The sequence below is a fragment of the Sapajus apella genome, unplaced genomic scaffold, assembly GCF_009761245.1.
Source record: "Sapajus apella isolate SASKATOON/1434 unplaced genomic scaffold, GSC_monkey_1.0 scaffold9, whole genome shotgun sequence".
NCBI lineage: Eukaryota > Metazoa > Chordata > Mammalia > Primates > Cebidae > Sapajus > Sapajus apella.
The window spans coordinates 33,587,230-33,605,293 of NW_022436949.1; the positions used below are offsets into that span (position 1 = coordinate 33,587,230).

At 34.8% G+C, this 18,064-nt stretch overlaps 1 long non-coding RNA gene across 1 annotated transcript in view; it reads right to left on the bottom strand.

Moving 5' to 3' along the window:
• Positions 1-16,807, bottom strand: part of LOC116551343 — a 75,370-nt gene extending 58,563 nt beyond the window's left edge. The window contains exon 1 of the long non-coding RNA XR_004268865.1: positions 15,594-16,807. This is a non-coding gene — a long non-coding RNA (uncharacterized LOC116551343). The remainder of the gene's footprint in view (positions 1-15,593) is intronic.
• Between the last annotated feature and the right edge of the window lie 1,257 nt (positions 16,808-18,064).

Here is an 18,064-nt window from a genome sequence, read left to right on the forward strand (position 1 = left end):
ACTTAGCACTTATCTCGTTCGTCTGGAACACTCTCAGTAATTATCAGAAATAACCAAAACTTCACTTAAGATTATAAATCAGTTCTCAAGTTAATATTCTTCTTTTTTTTTTTTTTTACTTTTCAGAAATGGAAACTGATGCACAAGAAATGTGAATTGTGCAAATTCACATGCATAATATGTAGTACGCGAGCATCACAAGCAGATTACTCAGATTTTCTACCAAGAAGATGACAACTCAGAATTCTATAAACCTGAACAAAAATTTTGCTGTGACTTCTCTGGAATATGAACACCTATGTTAAGAGAAGAAGGCCAGTCATGATGGCTCACACCAGTAATCTCAGCACTTTGGAAGGCCAACTGGGTGGATTATCTGAGGTCAGGAGTTTGAGACCAGCCTGGCCAACATGGTGAAACCCCATCTCTACTAAAAATACAACAAACAAACAAACAAACAAAAAAACAGCTGGGAGTGGTGGCGGTCACCTGTAGTCCCAGCTACTTAGTTGGCTGAGGCAGGAGAATTGCTTGAACGTGGGAGACGGAGGTTGCAGTGAGCTGAGATCATGCCACTGCATTCCAGCCTGGGGCAACAAGAGTGAAATTCTGTCTCCAAAAAAAAAAAAAAAAAAGAAGAAAGAAAAAAAGATATGTCTTATTTGCTCAAAAAATTTGTAGGCTTAATGTAAATTCTTGTTTTGTATGTTACTCATTCAAGAGTTAAAAATGAACATTTGGTTTTCTTTGCTTACATATTGGTCCTAACCTCCTATGAAAATGAAAAACTACCCTTGGCATAATCTTACCTATACTTCTCTTAAGTAGAATAAAAGAGAAGAAATAGCTCCTTAGGACTTGAAAACGTATTTAATGATAACCAAAACTACATTTTTATTTTATCTAATCCTGAGAAAAGAGAAAATTTAATACTTGTCTGATTAAGCATTTTGGAATTATTCCTTTAAAAAAAGCATAAAGAAATGATCTTTTGTAGAAGCTATCTGTAGTCAAGGTTTATCTAGACTTGGTTTCTTGTTTTCCTTTTTGAAGAGGGGTTGGTGTTTAACTCTAAAATGCTGTGTGATGACAAAGCTTAGCACAGGTTGGGGGTGGGGAAGGGAGGAAGGGAGGAAGGGAGGGGGAGAGAGGGGGGGAGAGGGAGAAATCCAGTCATATATTCTTTGTCTGTTCACAAGAACTCCATGTTCCGATCTGAAATACTCACCACCCACTCATGCATGTCACTAGAAAGAAAGCGTCTGCTACAGTCCTAGAGAAATACTTGTTCTGTTAACCAACAATCACAATTTTTCAGAAGCCCTAAACAAAGAAAATTATAATTTATACTGCATATAACTAAATATATTTAATTTTCATTTAATCACTGTTTTATTAAATTTGTGAATTTCAAACATGTTAAGGTATTTTTGCTTTGCATTTTCCAGATTATGCACTAAAAGCTGCTAGTTTAATGCCTTACACTGAGAATATTTTCTTTTCTCAGAAGAGGACTTAAATAGCCTCACACGTACAAAACTACAGGAAGCTGTACTATAGAAACTAGTCTAAAACTTATTGTCAGAGGGTCAGTGTAAAATGCTTAGCCCTGCCACTTAACAGCCAAGGGTACTTTTGCAAAGAAAATCTTTCAGTTGTAATATATTTTTTATTTTTTTTCTAAAATGGAGACAGCAATAGATATCTCTTGGGTTTTTTATGAGTACAAAATGATAACACTTATGCAATTGCTTTGCAAACTATAAAGAAAATGGTATTATTAAAATATTTCAACAAAATAAGTTACACAGTTTGTGATGTTTTATTAACCATTTCTGAATACTGAAGTACTAATTTGTGTATTGAATCAGCAGTGTACTGAATGGTACTTTATTGGTCTGTTTCTAGGGAATGACTTTCACGGGGGTATTATCCAGCTGCATATAATGAAATATGATATATAATCAAGCAATACACATTTAATTTATCATCTGGGAAATACGAATTGTCAGTCTCTGAGAAAATAATTAAAACCCAGGTTTCTTCAGAAAGATATTGAAATTTATTTCTGGGGCAAAAGATACATGTGGGAGAAAAATAAAAGATAAAATTGCTTTTTTCAGTCTTTCATTTTCAAGTAAATCTAATTCCTGGAAGAATGCAGTGTGATGTGTAAGGAACAACACAGCTGTTGATGGTTTGCTTGAAAATGTTATTTCAGCCACAATTAGAAAATAGGAGAACATTCTGAAAAATGCACTGAAAAATAAGTGTAGGTACTAAGAATGACAATACTAAAACAGCTGAGGGTATGATATGTCATGAATTACTGTTCAAAGTCCCTCACCCACATGAAGGTATACTGTTTTGTAAAGTTCTAACCAGAAATAGGTTCTCTGAATAACAAAACAGGCTTATATTCTTTCATAACTCCCAGCAAGTGTTGTCTTTCTCCGAGGATCATGGACAGCACAAGGGTGCAGAGATTACGGTGAATTAAAGCATGTCTGTTTCTCTGCCTGTTCTACTAAAATTAGTTAGACATGCCTACAAAAAAGTATGTTGGATTGACTCTCGGTCTTCATGACTGCTGTAATTTACAGTACTATTACATAAATAAATATTTTGCATCACACCATAATTAAATAATTTGTCATCCCAAATTAATCATTTATTTCATAAAAAATTAATTTAGCAAAGAATCATTTAGTTTTCAGCTTCTTGGTTGTTTTAAATACAGCCAACAGCTAAATTGAATGAAATTATTACATTGTATTTGTTTATTAATTGTTTTCTGGAACACGTTTTGTGTTTCAAACCAAGTAACTTTCACTCAGGCTGCTCAGCATGTTATCCAGGAAAACAAAATGATATCCAAAAGTCTGGACCACTTATTCAAAAGTGTTAAGCATTTTCTTGCAACTGACACCTGAACATCCATATATTTAGCTTTTGAGTTTGCATAATCATTACAACTACTGATTGAGCAGTAAATATCAGGCAAATATTGCATTTGTAATAGAAGTGGACCCTATTTAATATGCTTTCAACTTCCCCTCATCAATCACTGGACCTTCCAAATGCTTGCAAGTTGGAAAAGGGAGAAAAATCAATTATATGGCTCTCTGTTCATAGTAGTAGTTATTTTACAAATGTTCATTAGTAAAACACACTCACAAGGTTTTCTCCAAAGTACTATGTCAACAAGCTACTGCCCCATTTCTCCTCCCCTTGGCCATCAAAATTCTTGGTCAACTTGATTTCCATATCTGCAACAAGCACAAAATTCTTCTTGCAGTGATGATTCCACATTTTCTACTTAAATAGAAATTACCTATTAAAGCTTAACAACCAGTTCTCAATACAGAATTCCTTTCTCTGCCCTAATCAATTTATTATCTCTGCACATTTTTGTAAAATTTCTAATACAACTTCTTCCATGCCAATCTACTCTTCTAAGTTATATTTTCTCTATGTTCTTTCCCAGATGCTTGCCTTTTCTTTTATTACTTTTGAATTGATAACGTAATTATTCACAGTGATAATTTTCCTGGCCACATCAAGCTGGTGTAAATATTATGGGTAGCAATAAAGTCTTCCAAAAGTCTTTAGCTAATCTCATGAGAACTATTTCTTTCCACATCCTGGGAGACATAAGCCTCTCTCTCTTTTCAGTTTTCTTGGATGTCTTCACTATGGATGCCTGAGTTACTCTCCCAAATATAAGAACATGTTTTCTATACTCTGATACTCTTGAGGAAAAGTTATCATATGAATGTGGCTTTTAGTTTCTAACTATTACTGATTTAGCTAATGCCAGGAGTCTCATGAACTTTGTTTCCTATATTAAGATGTGACTAAATAACCTGCTTACTCTAAGAACACAATAATGCTGCCTAGGTGAATACCTAGGCTCTACCACTCATCATCCATGGGGTCTTAGGAAAAAAGAAATAAAGAAAATAGTACCTACTTCACATGATTTCTATAAGGATTAACTAAACTAATAGTTTTCTAGATTGCTTAGGATGATAATTAGGACACAGTGAAGGCCAAGTACACACTAGCTAGTGTTCTGCCACCCTTTGTTAGTTATTATTGCCTCTCCCAATAATACAAGAATTAAATTTTCTCTCGTGTTTGTAACTGTTATGAGCCAAACTGTGCCTCTCCCCACTCAAAAAACAAAGGGTATGTTGGTTTTAATCCATAGTACCTGTGACCTTATTTGGAAATAGAGTTTGCAGATTAATCAAGTTAAAATGAGGTCATTAGGGTGGACCTTAATCTAATGTGACTGGGTTCTTATGAGAAAAAGGGAAATTTGGACACAACACAGGAAGAATGCCACATGAAGTCATAGAGACATTCAAACACAGAGGAAAGATGTGAAGACAGAAGAGGTTGGAGTTATGGTGCCATAGCAAAACAATGCCTAGGCAATGAGATGCTGGCAAAGATAAGGAAATATCTGACCTAAAGTCTTCAGAGAGAGCACGGCCCTGAAAAATCCTTGAATTCAAGTTTTTAGCCTTCTAAACTGTGAGACAATAAATTTCTGTAACTTTACCCCCATATATGATACTTTGTTATAGTAGCCTAGAATATTAATATTGTTTCCTTGTCATGAAGTATAACTGAAATTTCTCTGAATTTTTTTCTAATCCCAAAGCCTTTGGGTCCAAAATTGTCTGAAAGAGAATAGATAGATGACCTTCCTATCTGGTTAATAAACTGATTGTTTGACTTGCTTCATGTTCATAGTGCCCAGATTTCTTTTGTAATTTGATAAATGTGTTTTAAAGACTATGTGATGCCCTAGAAGACTGTGTATTTCTCTTTACTGCCTCACTATTCCTGGAGCTGAGTGGTACACCCAGATTACATTTATTTTCATAGTAAGCTCGCTCACTATCATAGTTTTCAATAGGTTTACAGCTAATAGAGACTCAGTCTCACATCTAATTCCAGACTCATCTCTGTGATCTATAGGACAGTTCCGAGTTGATCAACCTTTGTATTTCCTAGAATGTCTATTTGCCAGTATTCAGGAAGAATCTAATACAATTCACCCTAGTATACCAGAATTTTCACTGTTGTTGCTGTTAGGTTTCCGATCTATAATTTTATCTCGCCAAATATTTTCTGTTGCAGCCCTATTAAAATCTTAATAAGTCGTAAGCCTAATTGGCTTGCTTCCATGTCTTTGCTTATTCTGGCTACTTTCTTTATAACAAAAATTCAAACTCCTACCTGTCCTGATTTCAATCTGGTTAATCCTACCTACTACCCTATTTAACATTTTACACTACTCTAATTTTCTCTTTTCATTAGGACCTACAGTATGGAAACCTCTGCGTTTAGGCATGACTACCACACTTTCCCACTCATAACTAGATAAAGCATGCCTGCCCCTATCTCAAGGGTAGCTTCTATCCATGAGATGCAGGGGATTTCTACCAGTTTTCTCAAGTGAGTGTGTTTACTAGTATCTCTCTGCAGATCAGCCCCAAGTAAGCCATACCTTGTACATCTCTTTCCCCAGATTTCAGATTACTTGGTTGTTCCCTAAGTTCAGGTCTCTAATAGCTCCAGAAGAAATAGTTAATTTGCAGTTTGTTCAGCTATTTTCTTATTATCAGGATGTTAACAGTGTTCTTTCTAGTTCATTGTTTCTGCAAACTGAAATTTTAGAAGTCTTTTGAATTGTTTTAGAAAAATATAGCCAAACATGGTGGCGTGTCTTTAATCCCAGCTACTTGGTAAGCAGTGGTGGGATGATTGCTTGAGCCCAGGAGTTCAAGGATAGCTTGGGTCAGCATTGTAAAACGCCATTTCATCAATATTTCTTTGCATACACTATCTCATTTGTAATGATTTGCATACGCTATCTCATATGTAACGATCAACATTTTAGGTAGCCCTTTTTCTTTTCCAACACCTATGCCATAGCATAATCAATAACCCCACTCCATTTTTCAAAATGATATTTTTACATGCTATTAATTCCTGATTATCTTTTAGGGTTAATCAGAATTCCTAATTCCCTCAGAGATCCTCGGAGAGTTTTTTTTTTTTTTTTTTTTTTTTTTTTTTTTTTTTACATTGTGTTAACATTGAGTATTGTGCAAAGACTGAACATTAAGGGAGAAATTAATTTTTGTTATACTGCTAGATGTTATATTATTATATATTGTCATGAATGTATAATTTCCTATCATCTGTATTTAAATGTATTTGAGGAAAAAACTCATTAAAATTATCTGTGCATTATCTTCATACTAGGTATGAAATAGTTACTGAATTTATTTTGGGTACCTATGAATCTTCATGAAGACCGGGAGTCCCAATAACAACCACTAATAAGAGTATTCATTCTACTTTGTTTGCCTCTCTGCATTTTTCTCTTAGTGTAAACATCCACCAGATAGATGGGTAAACACTTCATAAATCTCAAGTTATTCATACATATATATAAAATAAAAATTGACATGGCAACTATTAAAAAATCCAATAATATTTATGATATTAAGATGGCTACACAGGTTTCAAACATTTCATAAATCTCGAGTAGTTTATATACATATATTGATTATGAAAACTGACATGGCAACTATAAAAAATCCAATAGTCAATAATATTTATGATATTAAGATTATCACTACACAGACTTCCAGCACAAAATAAGCACCAATAAAACAAAGAGATGTATGTAATCTATTCTTATTCTTCTCTGAAGAAATTATCAAATTTACCTGGACAGAGATTGCCAGAAAGAAAATTTTAGGATGCCAGGCAGTTTGGGGTCAAATAACCTTGTTTGAAGAACAAAATGATTTCAGTCATCACAAGGGAACTTATGGTCCACTTGCTAATTAGTTACTGTAAAAAGTTGATAAGGAAGAGATAGAAGCAAAGAAACATGTGGAGTGGTGACAGAAGCAATTTCACTTAATTTCTATCTGAGTTAGCCCTTGTCTCTACACTATGTAAGCAGCTGAAGGAATGTAGCAGCCTTCACAGAACTTTATAAAGGTCTCCCAATGTTCTATTCAATTTCTCACACAAAATGTAATATTGAAAAAAATTGGGAAAAAATAAACTGACTGTTTGATTAAGGTGATAATATATATTCTAATGGAAGTAGGAAGGTGCAAAAGACATTTCCAGAAATACTTGTACTTAGATTTAAAAAAAAAGTAGATATTTCATACCAAATGTAAAAATGATGCTGTTCTATTAAGCTACTTTTTTACAGATTCCTGATGGCACACTTGTTTTCTCAATATTGATTCCCAGTTATTTTTAGTACGGGCACAACTGAAGACATTGTGGGTTTGGTTCCAAACTTGTGCCATAAAGGCAATATTGCAATAAAGTGACTCATGCAAACTTTTTGTTTCTCCAGTACATAAAAGTTATGTTTACAAGATATTATAGTATATTGTGTGCAATAGCATTGTGTTAAAATAAACTGTACATATCTTAATTTAGAAAAAACTTTATTGGTAAAAAGATGATAACAATCATCTGGGCCTCCAGAGAGTCATAATGTTTTTGCTGGAAGAGGGGCTCAACTCAATGTTGATGGTTGCTGAGTGATCAGCATGGTGGTTGCTGAAGGTTAGAGGGGCTGTGGAAAAATTTTTAAATGAAACAACTATGAAATCTGCCTCACTCACTGGGCTTTCTTTCACTAAAGATTTCCCTGTGGCATGCCATGTTGTTTCATAGCATTTTACCCAGAGTACGACTTTGTTCAAAATTGGAGTTAATCCTCTCAAACCCCACTGTGGTTTATCAACTAAGATTGTGTAATATTCTACAGTCTTTGTTGTCATTCCAACAATGTTCATGGCGTTGTCACCAGGAGATACAATTTCATCTCAATAAACCACTTTCTTTGTTCATCCATAAAAGGCACCTTCTCGTCCATTCTAGTTTTGTCATGAGATTACAGCAATACAGTAGTGTTTTCAGTCTCCACTTCTAATTCTAGTTCTCACTGTTTCCACCACATCTGCAGTCATTTCCTCCACTGAGGGCTTGAATCCCTCAAAGTCATCCAGGAGAATTGAAGTACACTTCTTCCAAACTTCTGTTAATTTTATTTTGACCTCTTCCCATGAATCACGAATGTTCTTAATGACAGCTGGAATGGGGAGTTCTTTCCAGAAGGCTTTCAACTCACTTTGCCCAGATCGTTCAGAAGAATCACTATCTATAGAAGCTATAGCCTTACAAAATGTATTTCTTAAATAGGAAGACTTGAAAATCACAACTAATCCTTGATCCATGGGCAGCAGAATGTTGTGTTCCCAGGCACGCAAACAACACTAATCTCCATGTACATCTCCATCAGAGCTTTTGGGCAACCAAGTGCATTATCAATGACAAGGAATATTTTGAAATGAAAAGACATATTTTTTGAACTGTATGTTTCAACGGTGGGCTTAAAATATTCAGTAAACCAGGGTATAAACAGATGTCCTGTCATTCAGGCTTTGTTGTTCCATTTATAGTGCATAGGCAGAATAGACTTAGCATAATTCTCAAAGGCCCTGGGATTTTCAGAATGGTAAATGAGCATTTGCTTCCACTTAAAGTCACCTGCTGCATTAGCTCCTAACAAGAGAATCAGTCTGTCCTTTAGAGCTTGGAAGCCACATATTGACGTCTCTTCTCTAGCTATGAAGGTCCTAGATGGCATCTTCTTCCTATAGGAAGATGTTACGTCCACAGTGAAAATCTGTTGTGTGGTGTTAACTACCTCTATCAATGATCTTAGCTAGATCTTCTAAGATAACTTGCTGCAGCTTCTGCAACAGCACTTGGCAGCTTCATCTTGGAATTCCACATCATGGAGACAGCTTCTTTACTTAGACCTCCTGAACCAATCTCTGCTATCTCCTAACTTTTTATTTTCCTCATCTCTCTCAGCCTTCTTGGAATTAAAGACACTAGGACTTTGTATAATTAGGTTTTGGCTTTGGTTAAAACAGAATGTTGTGATTTAGTTTAATCCTCTATCCAGACCACTATAACCTTCTCCATAAATAAATAAGCCTGTTTTACTTTCTCATCGTCCATGGGCTCACTGGAATATCACTTTTAACTTACTTAGAGAATTTTTTAACCTCTGTATTCACAATTTGGCAATTGTTTGACACAAGAGACCAAGTTTTCAGCCTATCACAGCTTTCAATATGCCTACCTCAGTAAGCCTAATTATTTCTAATTTTTGATTTAAAGTGAAAGATTCCAACTCCTCCTTTCACCTGAACGCTTAGAGGCCATTGTAAGGTTATAATTGGCCTAATTTTAATAGTGTTGTGTTTCAGGGAGTAAGGAGGTCTCATCAGAGACAGTCAGAGAAAGAAAGAGAGAGAGAGGGAGAGAGACAGACACGCAGACAGACATAGAGAGAGGAGAGAGAGACACAAGGGGGTGGCAGCCAGTTGGTAGAGCAGTTAGAACATATGCAACACACATTTATCTATTCAGTTTGACATCTTATTTGGGTGCAATTTGTTGATACCCCAAAACTATTACAATAGTAACGTGAGAGATCATTGATCACAGATAATCATAACAGATACAATAATAACGGAAAAGTTTGAGATTTTGTGAGACTTATCAAAATGTGACACAAAGACATGAAGTAAGCACATGCTGTTGGATAAATGGCACAAATAGATTTGCTTGATACCACGTTGCTACAAACCTTCAATTAAAAAAATCACATGTTCCCGCTCATGGGTGGGAGCTGAAGAGAGGGAGCACATGGACCCAGGGAGGAGAACAGCACACACTGGGCCCTGTCAGGGGTGGGGGCTGGGGGGCAATAGTATTAGGAAAAATACAGAATGTAGATGACAGTTTGATGGGTGCAGCAAACCACCATGGCACACGTATACCTATGTAACAAACCTGCACGTTTTGCACATGTACCCTAGAACTTAAAGCATAATGAAACAAAACAAATTAAAAAGTAAAATAAATAAATAATCACAATATCTGCAAAGTGCAATAAAGCTAATGGCAATAAAACAAAGTATGCCTGTAATTCTGTTCCTTTTAGATGCTTTCTTTACACGAGAATGAGCAAGACAGATAATTTGTATACATGGAGGTAAAGCAGGTAGGTCATCCTAGTCTTGATTGCTCAGCTATGTTTCCTGCTGACTTCTTTTTTTCTGTTGATTGTAAGAAATTTGTATTTTAATGTCTATCAAATATTTTCTTAAGCAATTGATAACACATATGCTCTATCTCTCTCTAGTTCCTAATTGTTTACATTGTTAAATATCAGTTTTCTTAGTGGCCAGGGGAAAATGATAAACTAAAAACAACCCTAGTTTTAAGAAAAAAAAATACAGTTATTAGAACAGAAATACCCTTTATCACCCCAGCAAAAAAAAAAAAAAAAAAATTATAGTTGAATAACTTTTCAGTTGAAAGTTCTTAAAGATAGATCAAGGAGATTCTGGAGGAGATGCAAGAACTTAAATACAAAGAATGTGGCTCAACATGTGAAAACATGGAAAAGCATGACAACAAAAAGATACATAAAAGTGAATCCAGCAGGCTTTAACTTGAGAACTGAAAAAAATGTACTTTTAAATTTAAATTTACTCTTTCTTCCTAGATATGCCTATGTTTTTCCTTTTTATTCTGATTGTATTTCCTATGCTGACGATAGCACTGACACTGTCATTTGATTCTTTAGGTCATGGTGGCCCTATCCGGAGTATTTTCTAGTTCTTACCTGGTCACAGCCTGCTTTAAATGAGTTAGTCAAAAGGCAGCACCTTCAGGTAGGTGGCCTCTGGGACTACAGGTCTTTCCTCATTAGTTCTCCCATCTTAAACCGTGTGAACTATTGTGTTACTTAGTCTATTTCTTCTGGCTAGAGATCCACTGTAATTAGCCAAATCTTCTGAAATCAGAACGATATCATGGGCCTGCCTGAGTCTCACCATTCTTCTGCTGAGCAAAAACACCCATGCATTTGGATGGCCCATATTCCCTGAAAAAGGAAGCTTCTAAATTTTTTAACCGTGTTTCTGGCTTTGGCAGATCTGGCCATCCTTCCCCTCCTAGAAAGCTAATTTTGCTGAAACTCTTGCAAATATTTTTTATAATTCCAAAATTTGAAAATATGTAATAATCCTTATTGACATGGCAATTGTCCAGTGTGATTTGTTGTACCCTGAATGTAATTATGGATTTTAAGTTTAAAAACACATTTTACTGGAATAAAACCTATGATCTCTGTATGAAATCTTACAAATTCTATCCGAATGCAACACAACTTATGGATCTAAATTTTATTATTATCCCTTAATACTCATGCCCAGGCATTTGCAATGTGTTTTCCCCTTGTCAAGATCTTTCAGTGTAGCCCTCCCAAATCTATGTATATTTAGTTATCACTGCATCTCCTCTGTAATATACAACACTAACTTGAATCTTTTAATAGATTGTTCTTTTTTCTTGCTGTTTCCAATCTCTCAATGTACCTCAAAATATCTTTCTAAAAAAATGTTTAGCCCATATTGTTTACTCCCTTTCCTGAGCTCCTCTGTTAAATAATATTGACATGAAATGATTTCATTCTTAAAATTATTTAACAGTGCTAAGCACAGAGGTTGTCATTATTTGTTTTTTATTTAACAGAAGATGAAAGTAGGAGTCAGGAATAATACATGCCATTTCTTCAGCAGATACTCATTCATCCTCATTCATTCAAATTAAGTTCACAGTATATCAAATTTAAAATATTTGTGTGACAAGTATATTGTGTCTTTTACTTATTCTGATTTTTTTTTCAGCTTTCATACATATGATCTCAACTAGAGACCTATACAGTACTAAAAACCAGTATCAGGACTTGAATTTGCTTTCCACGCCTGCATATTATGAATCTGTATTATTTTCATAAGCATTCTCTGATTAGTTGAGGAGCAAATTTAGTATAATCTAGCACAAAAAATTAAGAATCATTAAGTGATCTGCCTTATTATCCCCAAACTCGGGCAAAAATCATTTCATTATACTTATTTATTAAATACATTTTTAGTGCTTTTCATATTCCAGGCAATGAACTGGGTACAGGAAATGTAAATATGAATAAGACATAATTCCTGCTTCTAAGGATTGCACAGTCTAGTGAGAGAGAGTATAAATAAAAATATTGATAGTGTGGTGAGGCAATTGCCAATTGGTATTTCTACAGTGCTGTGTGAGACACTGCAGGAGAAAATGCCCTGTGCCTGATGGGGGTCACGTCTCCCCACATGGAAAACCCCAAATACAATCCTTCCCTGTATAAATCCAAACCTCGGAGTTCTTAAAATTTGTGTGAAACCAAAAGGTTGGATTTATCTTTCTTGCTCTTCCATATTCTTTTTTCAGGTTTCCTGAAACATCTTAAATACACAGTAAATATTTTGTACATATGGGCTTATAATACCTTATCTAGAATAACAAAATATATGGAATTTTCAAAATCTAATATATTTAAAAATTATTTTACTCATTTGCAAATTGAATCTTAATTGCAATAACATGCTCTATAATTGCAATTTATTCCTCTTCGTGTGACTATTATATCTTTTGGATACAGAAATATTAATGTATTTGATTACGAGGTACTGCCTCAGAAACTACTCAAAATGTTATTTCATATTTGGTATCAGTGAGCACAACGGTGCATGCCTGTAATCTCAGCACTTTGGGAGGCCAAGGAGGGTGGATTGCTTGAGCCTGGAAGTTCAAGACCAGCCTGGCCAACATGGTGAAATGCTCTCTCCAAAAAACACACACACACACACAATGCACCTGGCATAGGGGCACATGCCTGTAGTCTCAGACTCTTGGGAGATTGAGGCGGGAGGATCACTTGAGCCTTGGAGAACCAGGCTGCAGTGGGCCATGATTGTGCTACAGCCTGGCTGATATTGAGGCCCTGCCTCAAAAAATAATAATAATAGTAATAATAATTTTAAAAATTAGTACCTGTACTATATTTACTTTTTTGAAAAAAAAAAAACAAATGTGAGAGATATATATATAACATTTCAAAGTCTTTGTGGCCTAAGGGGTCTCAGGAGACAAGCATCTGCCCTGTTGTCTGTGATCCTGCCATGAACTGTGACCTGCCCAGGCAGACCTTTCTTTGAATATTCTTCAGCCATGGCAACTCTTGCCACATCATTTTCTTGCTGGTTCACAGTTGTCAGTTTCAAATCCAGGATTAATTGCAAGGCAAGCCAGACAGCACACAACATTCTGAGCAAAAGGGTTGTTAAAGAAGGCAAAGCCCAGGTACCTTAAAAATTGACTTGCAAGCCAACTGTGGCCCCTTTACATGTACACAGACTGAAGTCAATAATACACAGACTTCTCAGTTTATTTGAGAAATACAGACACACCCAGGGAAAAGTAATTCACTTATGTTCGGTGGGCTTCAGCATGATTCTAGGGTTGTGAATACAATTTGGTCTTACTGATAGTCATTCTGTTTCCTCATCATCTTCTTTGTAATTATCACATTTTCTTTATCTCTATTATAGATTAAGAAAATGAATTAACTTTTCACTTAACAGTATATTTTATTTTAATGTTTTACGTGAAGTGTTTATTTCAGATGTTAGAAAATTGGTTAAATCAAACTACTGTTCTTTCAGTATATATTAATATTTTAGAATTTTTCATAAATTATAAATTAGATTATTATTAATTTGAAAATGTATTAATTTGGGAAACATTTGTATTTGTTTTGGTTTTGCCAAAACAAATTATAAACTATTTCTAATGGACCTCATACACACATAAATTGTCTAGGTCAGATTTGTTTTTTTCCTCTTTGTAATAAAATTTAAAGATTTCATTTTCTTCTAGCAAGTTACAACTACAATTTTTCTTTAAAAAAGAAAAACTAGAACTCCTTGGATCCTTTAAAAAATTAATCTTGAGAATGCAATTTCTTTTACCTCTTAATGTCTTAAGTTTCAATCATCTCTTTCATTTTTACAGGACAAGAACAGCACTTTTCGTTAAATTGCTAAGTTCTATCTAGTTCAATACATTTTCCACCTTAGGCCTTTCTTGAGAATTCTATGATTACTAAGTTGCAAAAAGAATAAAAAGAGACTTTTACTTCCCGGCTAGATGAAAACAATAAGTCGTTACACTCTGGCTTATTGTTGAACTCTGGCAAAGGGGTACAAATAGCAATTGTCTCTCGTGATCTAATCTGACACATTCCAAAGATTTTCAACTTAAACAGCACCTCATTCTCTCTCCGCAATCCATCAGACCTAAGCCTGAAATGTAACTTAATTTCCCTCTAAATAATTCCAAACAAATGCATGAAAACTCAGAAAAACCTGCCAAGGTTTTTGTTTGTTGCTTTGTGGACACTGTTTGTTGTTGCTGCTGTTGGTTTAGGGTTTTTTAATAGAAGATACTATGGCAAAATAAATATTGGAAGGTAGAATTTAAAGTTCTCTATATGCTCTATATGCTTTTAAGCATATTGATACTAAAGTCATATATTATTAACAAGAAATTTGTCACAGTTTTAATGCTGCAGCAAATAAAGCTAATGCCACTTAGGATGTTAAGAGCAGAAATGAATTTAGGAGGCTAAATTAATAAACATGTTAGTGTAACATGCCTATCCAGGGTAGTTTGTTCAATATACCATGTGTTAAAGCACACTGTCATTTACCTTTGGAACATGCACCATGCTATGTTATGATATATTAACTTACATATCTTTTTCTAAATATCTGTCTCTCAATTAGGCTGTAACTTTCACAAGAGCAGAAACTGCATTTGAATACTCAACATTGGATCAGCATGGGTATTGATGTTACAGAATACACAGACAATAAGTAATTATTAAATGAACGAAAAGGTACTGGAAAATTTTATGACACTGTTATAAGATATGTAATTTTTGTCGTATCAGAGAACATCAGAGATACTAAGGAATTTATTTTGGAAAAGGGAATGAAAGGAGAAGGAAAAGGTAAGAAAGAAGCCATAGTGATTTGCAAATTATTTTATATAAAAGATGAAATGGACATTTTTCCAGTCATCAGAACCATGATAATATACTAGACATTATGGATAGACTTCAGGTAAATAGGAAGAAAGGTCTGTCTGAAAAATAGAAGTGTTTATAACATAACAGGTTGACAAGAGATGTATCAAGCTTCTTAACAGAGATATAAATCAAAGAAAAAAAAAAAAAAACAACTGTACTCAAGCACACAAGAAATGTTCCAGAATTGGTTGGGACTTTAAAGGAAATCATCTCTAAGATCACCCATGGTATTAGTATTTTATGTTCAGTTGATTTTATTATCTAATGCAAAAGAAGAAATTGGAATTAGTATAATTTCCTAAAATAATACTTACAAAATCAACTGCCATATTCAATAAACAATATTTTGTAGACTCTATACAAAATTTTAATATATTTTTATAATTTATATTAAATAACTAGGATTGAAAAGGTAATATAGAACAGGAATTCTATTAGTAAATTCAATGTGTCTAGTTAAAATCAGGAATCTCACCTTGAGAGTGTTCAAATTCAATTGTGAATGGCAAATCTTTGAATCTCACATCAGTTCTCTCTCTTGTATTTCAAAGAAGATTCCTGAAATCAGTCATTTTCTCCCCCAATGGTACCCTGTCTAATGCATTTGCTAATTGTTTCTTTTCATTTACTTCTTATTTTAAGCAGGTGGCATTCACACACTATATTACTGCCTCTTATATCTGAAGGAAAAATAATTTAGTAACAATAGTGCATGTGTGTATAACTGCACTGAAGAGGCTGCAGCAGACTTTTGTCATTATTCTTATCTGTCCTTCTGGAACTCACATTTCCAAGATAGATTTTGCCCTGCTTCTGCCACACAGACTTACAGTTTGCCAGAGCCTTGCTTCAAACTGACAGCCTCATTTCGGGGAGAGCTGGTGACAGATTAAACCTTTCATATTTCCAGGTCAACTGAATTTTCTTGGTCAAAATGCAAAATTTTGGTGGTAGTGGCAGTGACTGTGAAGGTAGGGAAGATTATATTACTGTTGACCAAAGAGGATGGTGCTCAAGATTTCAGCAAACCAGCAGGAAACACATATCCTCACCCTATGCAGCTAGAGCATTGTCATGGGACTAAATTTCACTAGATGTAAACATAACTGGCCTTTGTCTGTTCCAAGCAGACAGTTTAATAACTCAGTACATAGTTTCTATGTCCCCCTGCCAAAACCTGTAATGTTCTATCCAGACACTACTCTGCCCACCTTGGACCTAAAGTAAAGGCACCACAAAACTACACAGGCAGTGGTCTCAACACCTGAGAATGGCGTTGAGGAAAAATTCTCCTTTGTTGTGAACCTCTGCAATTCAGGGCTTACTTGTCACAACAGCACTTCCTATCCTATCCTGATTGATTCAGGAGTGTAAGGTTTGAGTTTTCTCAACTTAGAGATATGGATGAAAGGAATTACAAACAAATAATGTCTGCAATTGAAAACAATGTGGAGAAGTAAATTGGGCAGGTTTCCATGTGAACAGGCAGAAAGAAGAGCATCAGGGTGAATCAAAAGGAACTCAGCTTCCATCAAGTCAGAAGTAACTTAATGTAAAATGGGCAATCACCTTGAAAGGAAAACAGGAATTTTTCTAATTTATGTGGCTTGTAAAATAAACCACAGAATAAATTTTGAGTAGAAGAGAACATGTTGCTGTAGACAAAGATATTAAGATGAGGTTTTTGGCTTCAGGAACAGAGGGGAAGTGACAGCTTTTAAGGACAGGAACAGGAAGAAATAACAGAATTTTGAAATGTGTTGGATGAACAGCCTGGATGTGGGAGAAAAAAAAAAGTAGGCTTGTTAGTGATGCCAAGGTAAAGTGATTGAAAACTGAGCATGCCACCAAATAGAGAGAGAGGAAAGAACACAGATAAGGAAAGACAGATGAACACAGGAAGGGGAGAAGATGGTAGATAACTTTTACTTATGCCCAAGCACTTAGCAAAATGAGTTTGGTGCAGTAATTAACATGTAGTCCACAAGGTTCATTCTCTCCTTTGGAAAAGAAGGGATGGTCACTACTTGGTATTGCGAAAGAATTTATCAATTTAGTTATAAGGTCAAATTAACATACCGCTTAAATGAGTTCCATGCTTATATAGAGAAATTAGTTTACAAACAGGTGGAAATAGTAAATACAGAGTGAGATAATCTCAAGAAAATCTTAATCTTTGTTAATTCTGAAACACCATTTCTAAAACATAAGAATGCAAGAAATTAATCTTTTTAGATTATTAATTTGAACTCAGAAACTCCGTCTCAAAAAAAAAAAAAAAAAAAATATACATCCGGTTTTCCTTCCCCCAAGAAAATAATAACCAGATGAAGAAAATGCAGGTTTAGGGTGAAAAAAATGTAAAACTAGAGTATCTTTCTATGACAATGGTATGCCAGTAATGAAAGTTAGAGCTATCACTGTCAGGGATTCCAATTCTTTTAAGAGGAAGCACACTGTTCAGAAACTTTTTGAAATGTTCTACTCATATGTGAGGCTAAGACTGCAATGGTAATGAAAGAAGAGCTGGAGACACAGATGATTTCACAATTTCTAGCTGTGTCATCTTCCTGTTTGTTGTTCAGAAAACTGAAGAGGTTAATAGAGTATGTGCAGATCATGAGGCTGCCTGGTGGCATGAGAAAGCATTGATTTGGTCATCCATACTGGGATTTGAGATGTTAAGGTAAACTGGTAGGTGGAACTATCCTATTTGGAGACATCTCCTTTAATCATTTATTTATCTATCAACAACTTTTTCATCAAGAAGTACCACCTGCCAGGCAATATTCAAAGTATGGGAGACATACAAGTACATAAGCCAAACAAAATTCCTTTCTCTAGCAGAGTGTACAATCAAAATCAGAAGATAAACAATGAAAAAGTATAAAATATAGCACATGCTGGATGTTATTGAGTAATATAGAAAAAATGCGAAAGAAAATG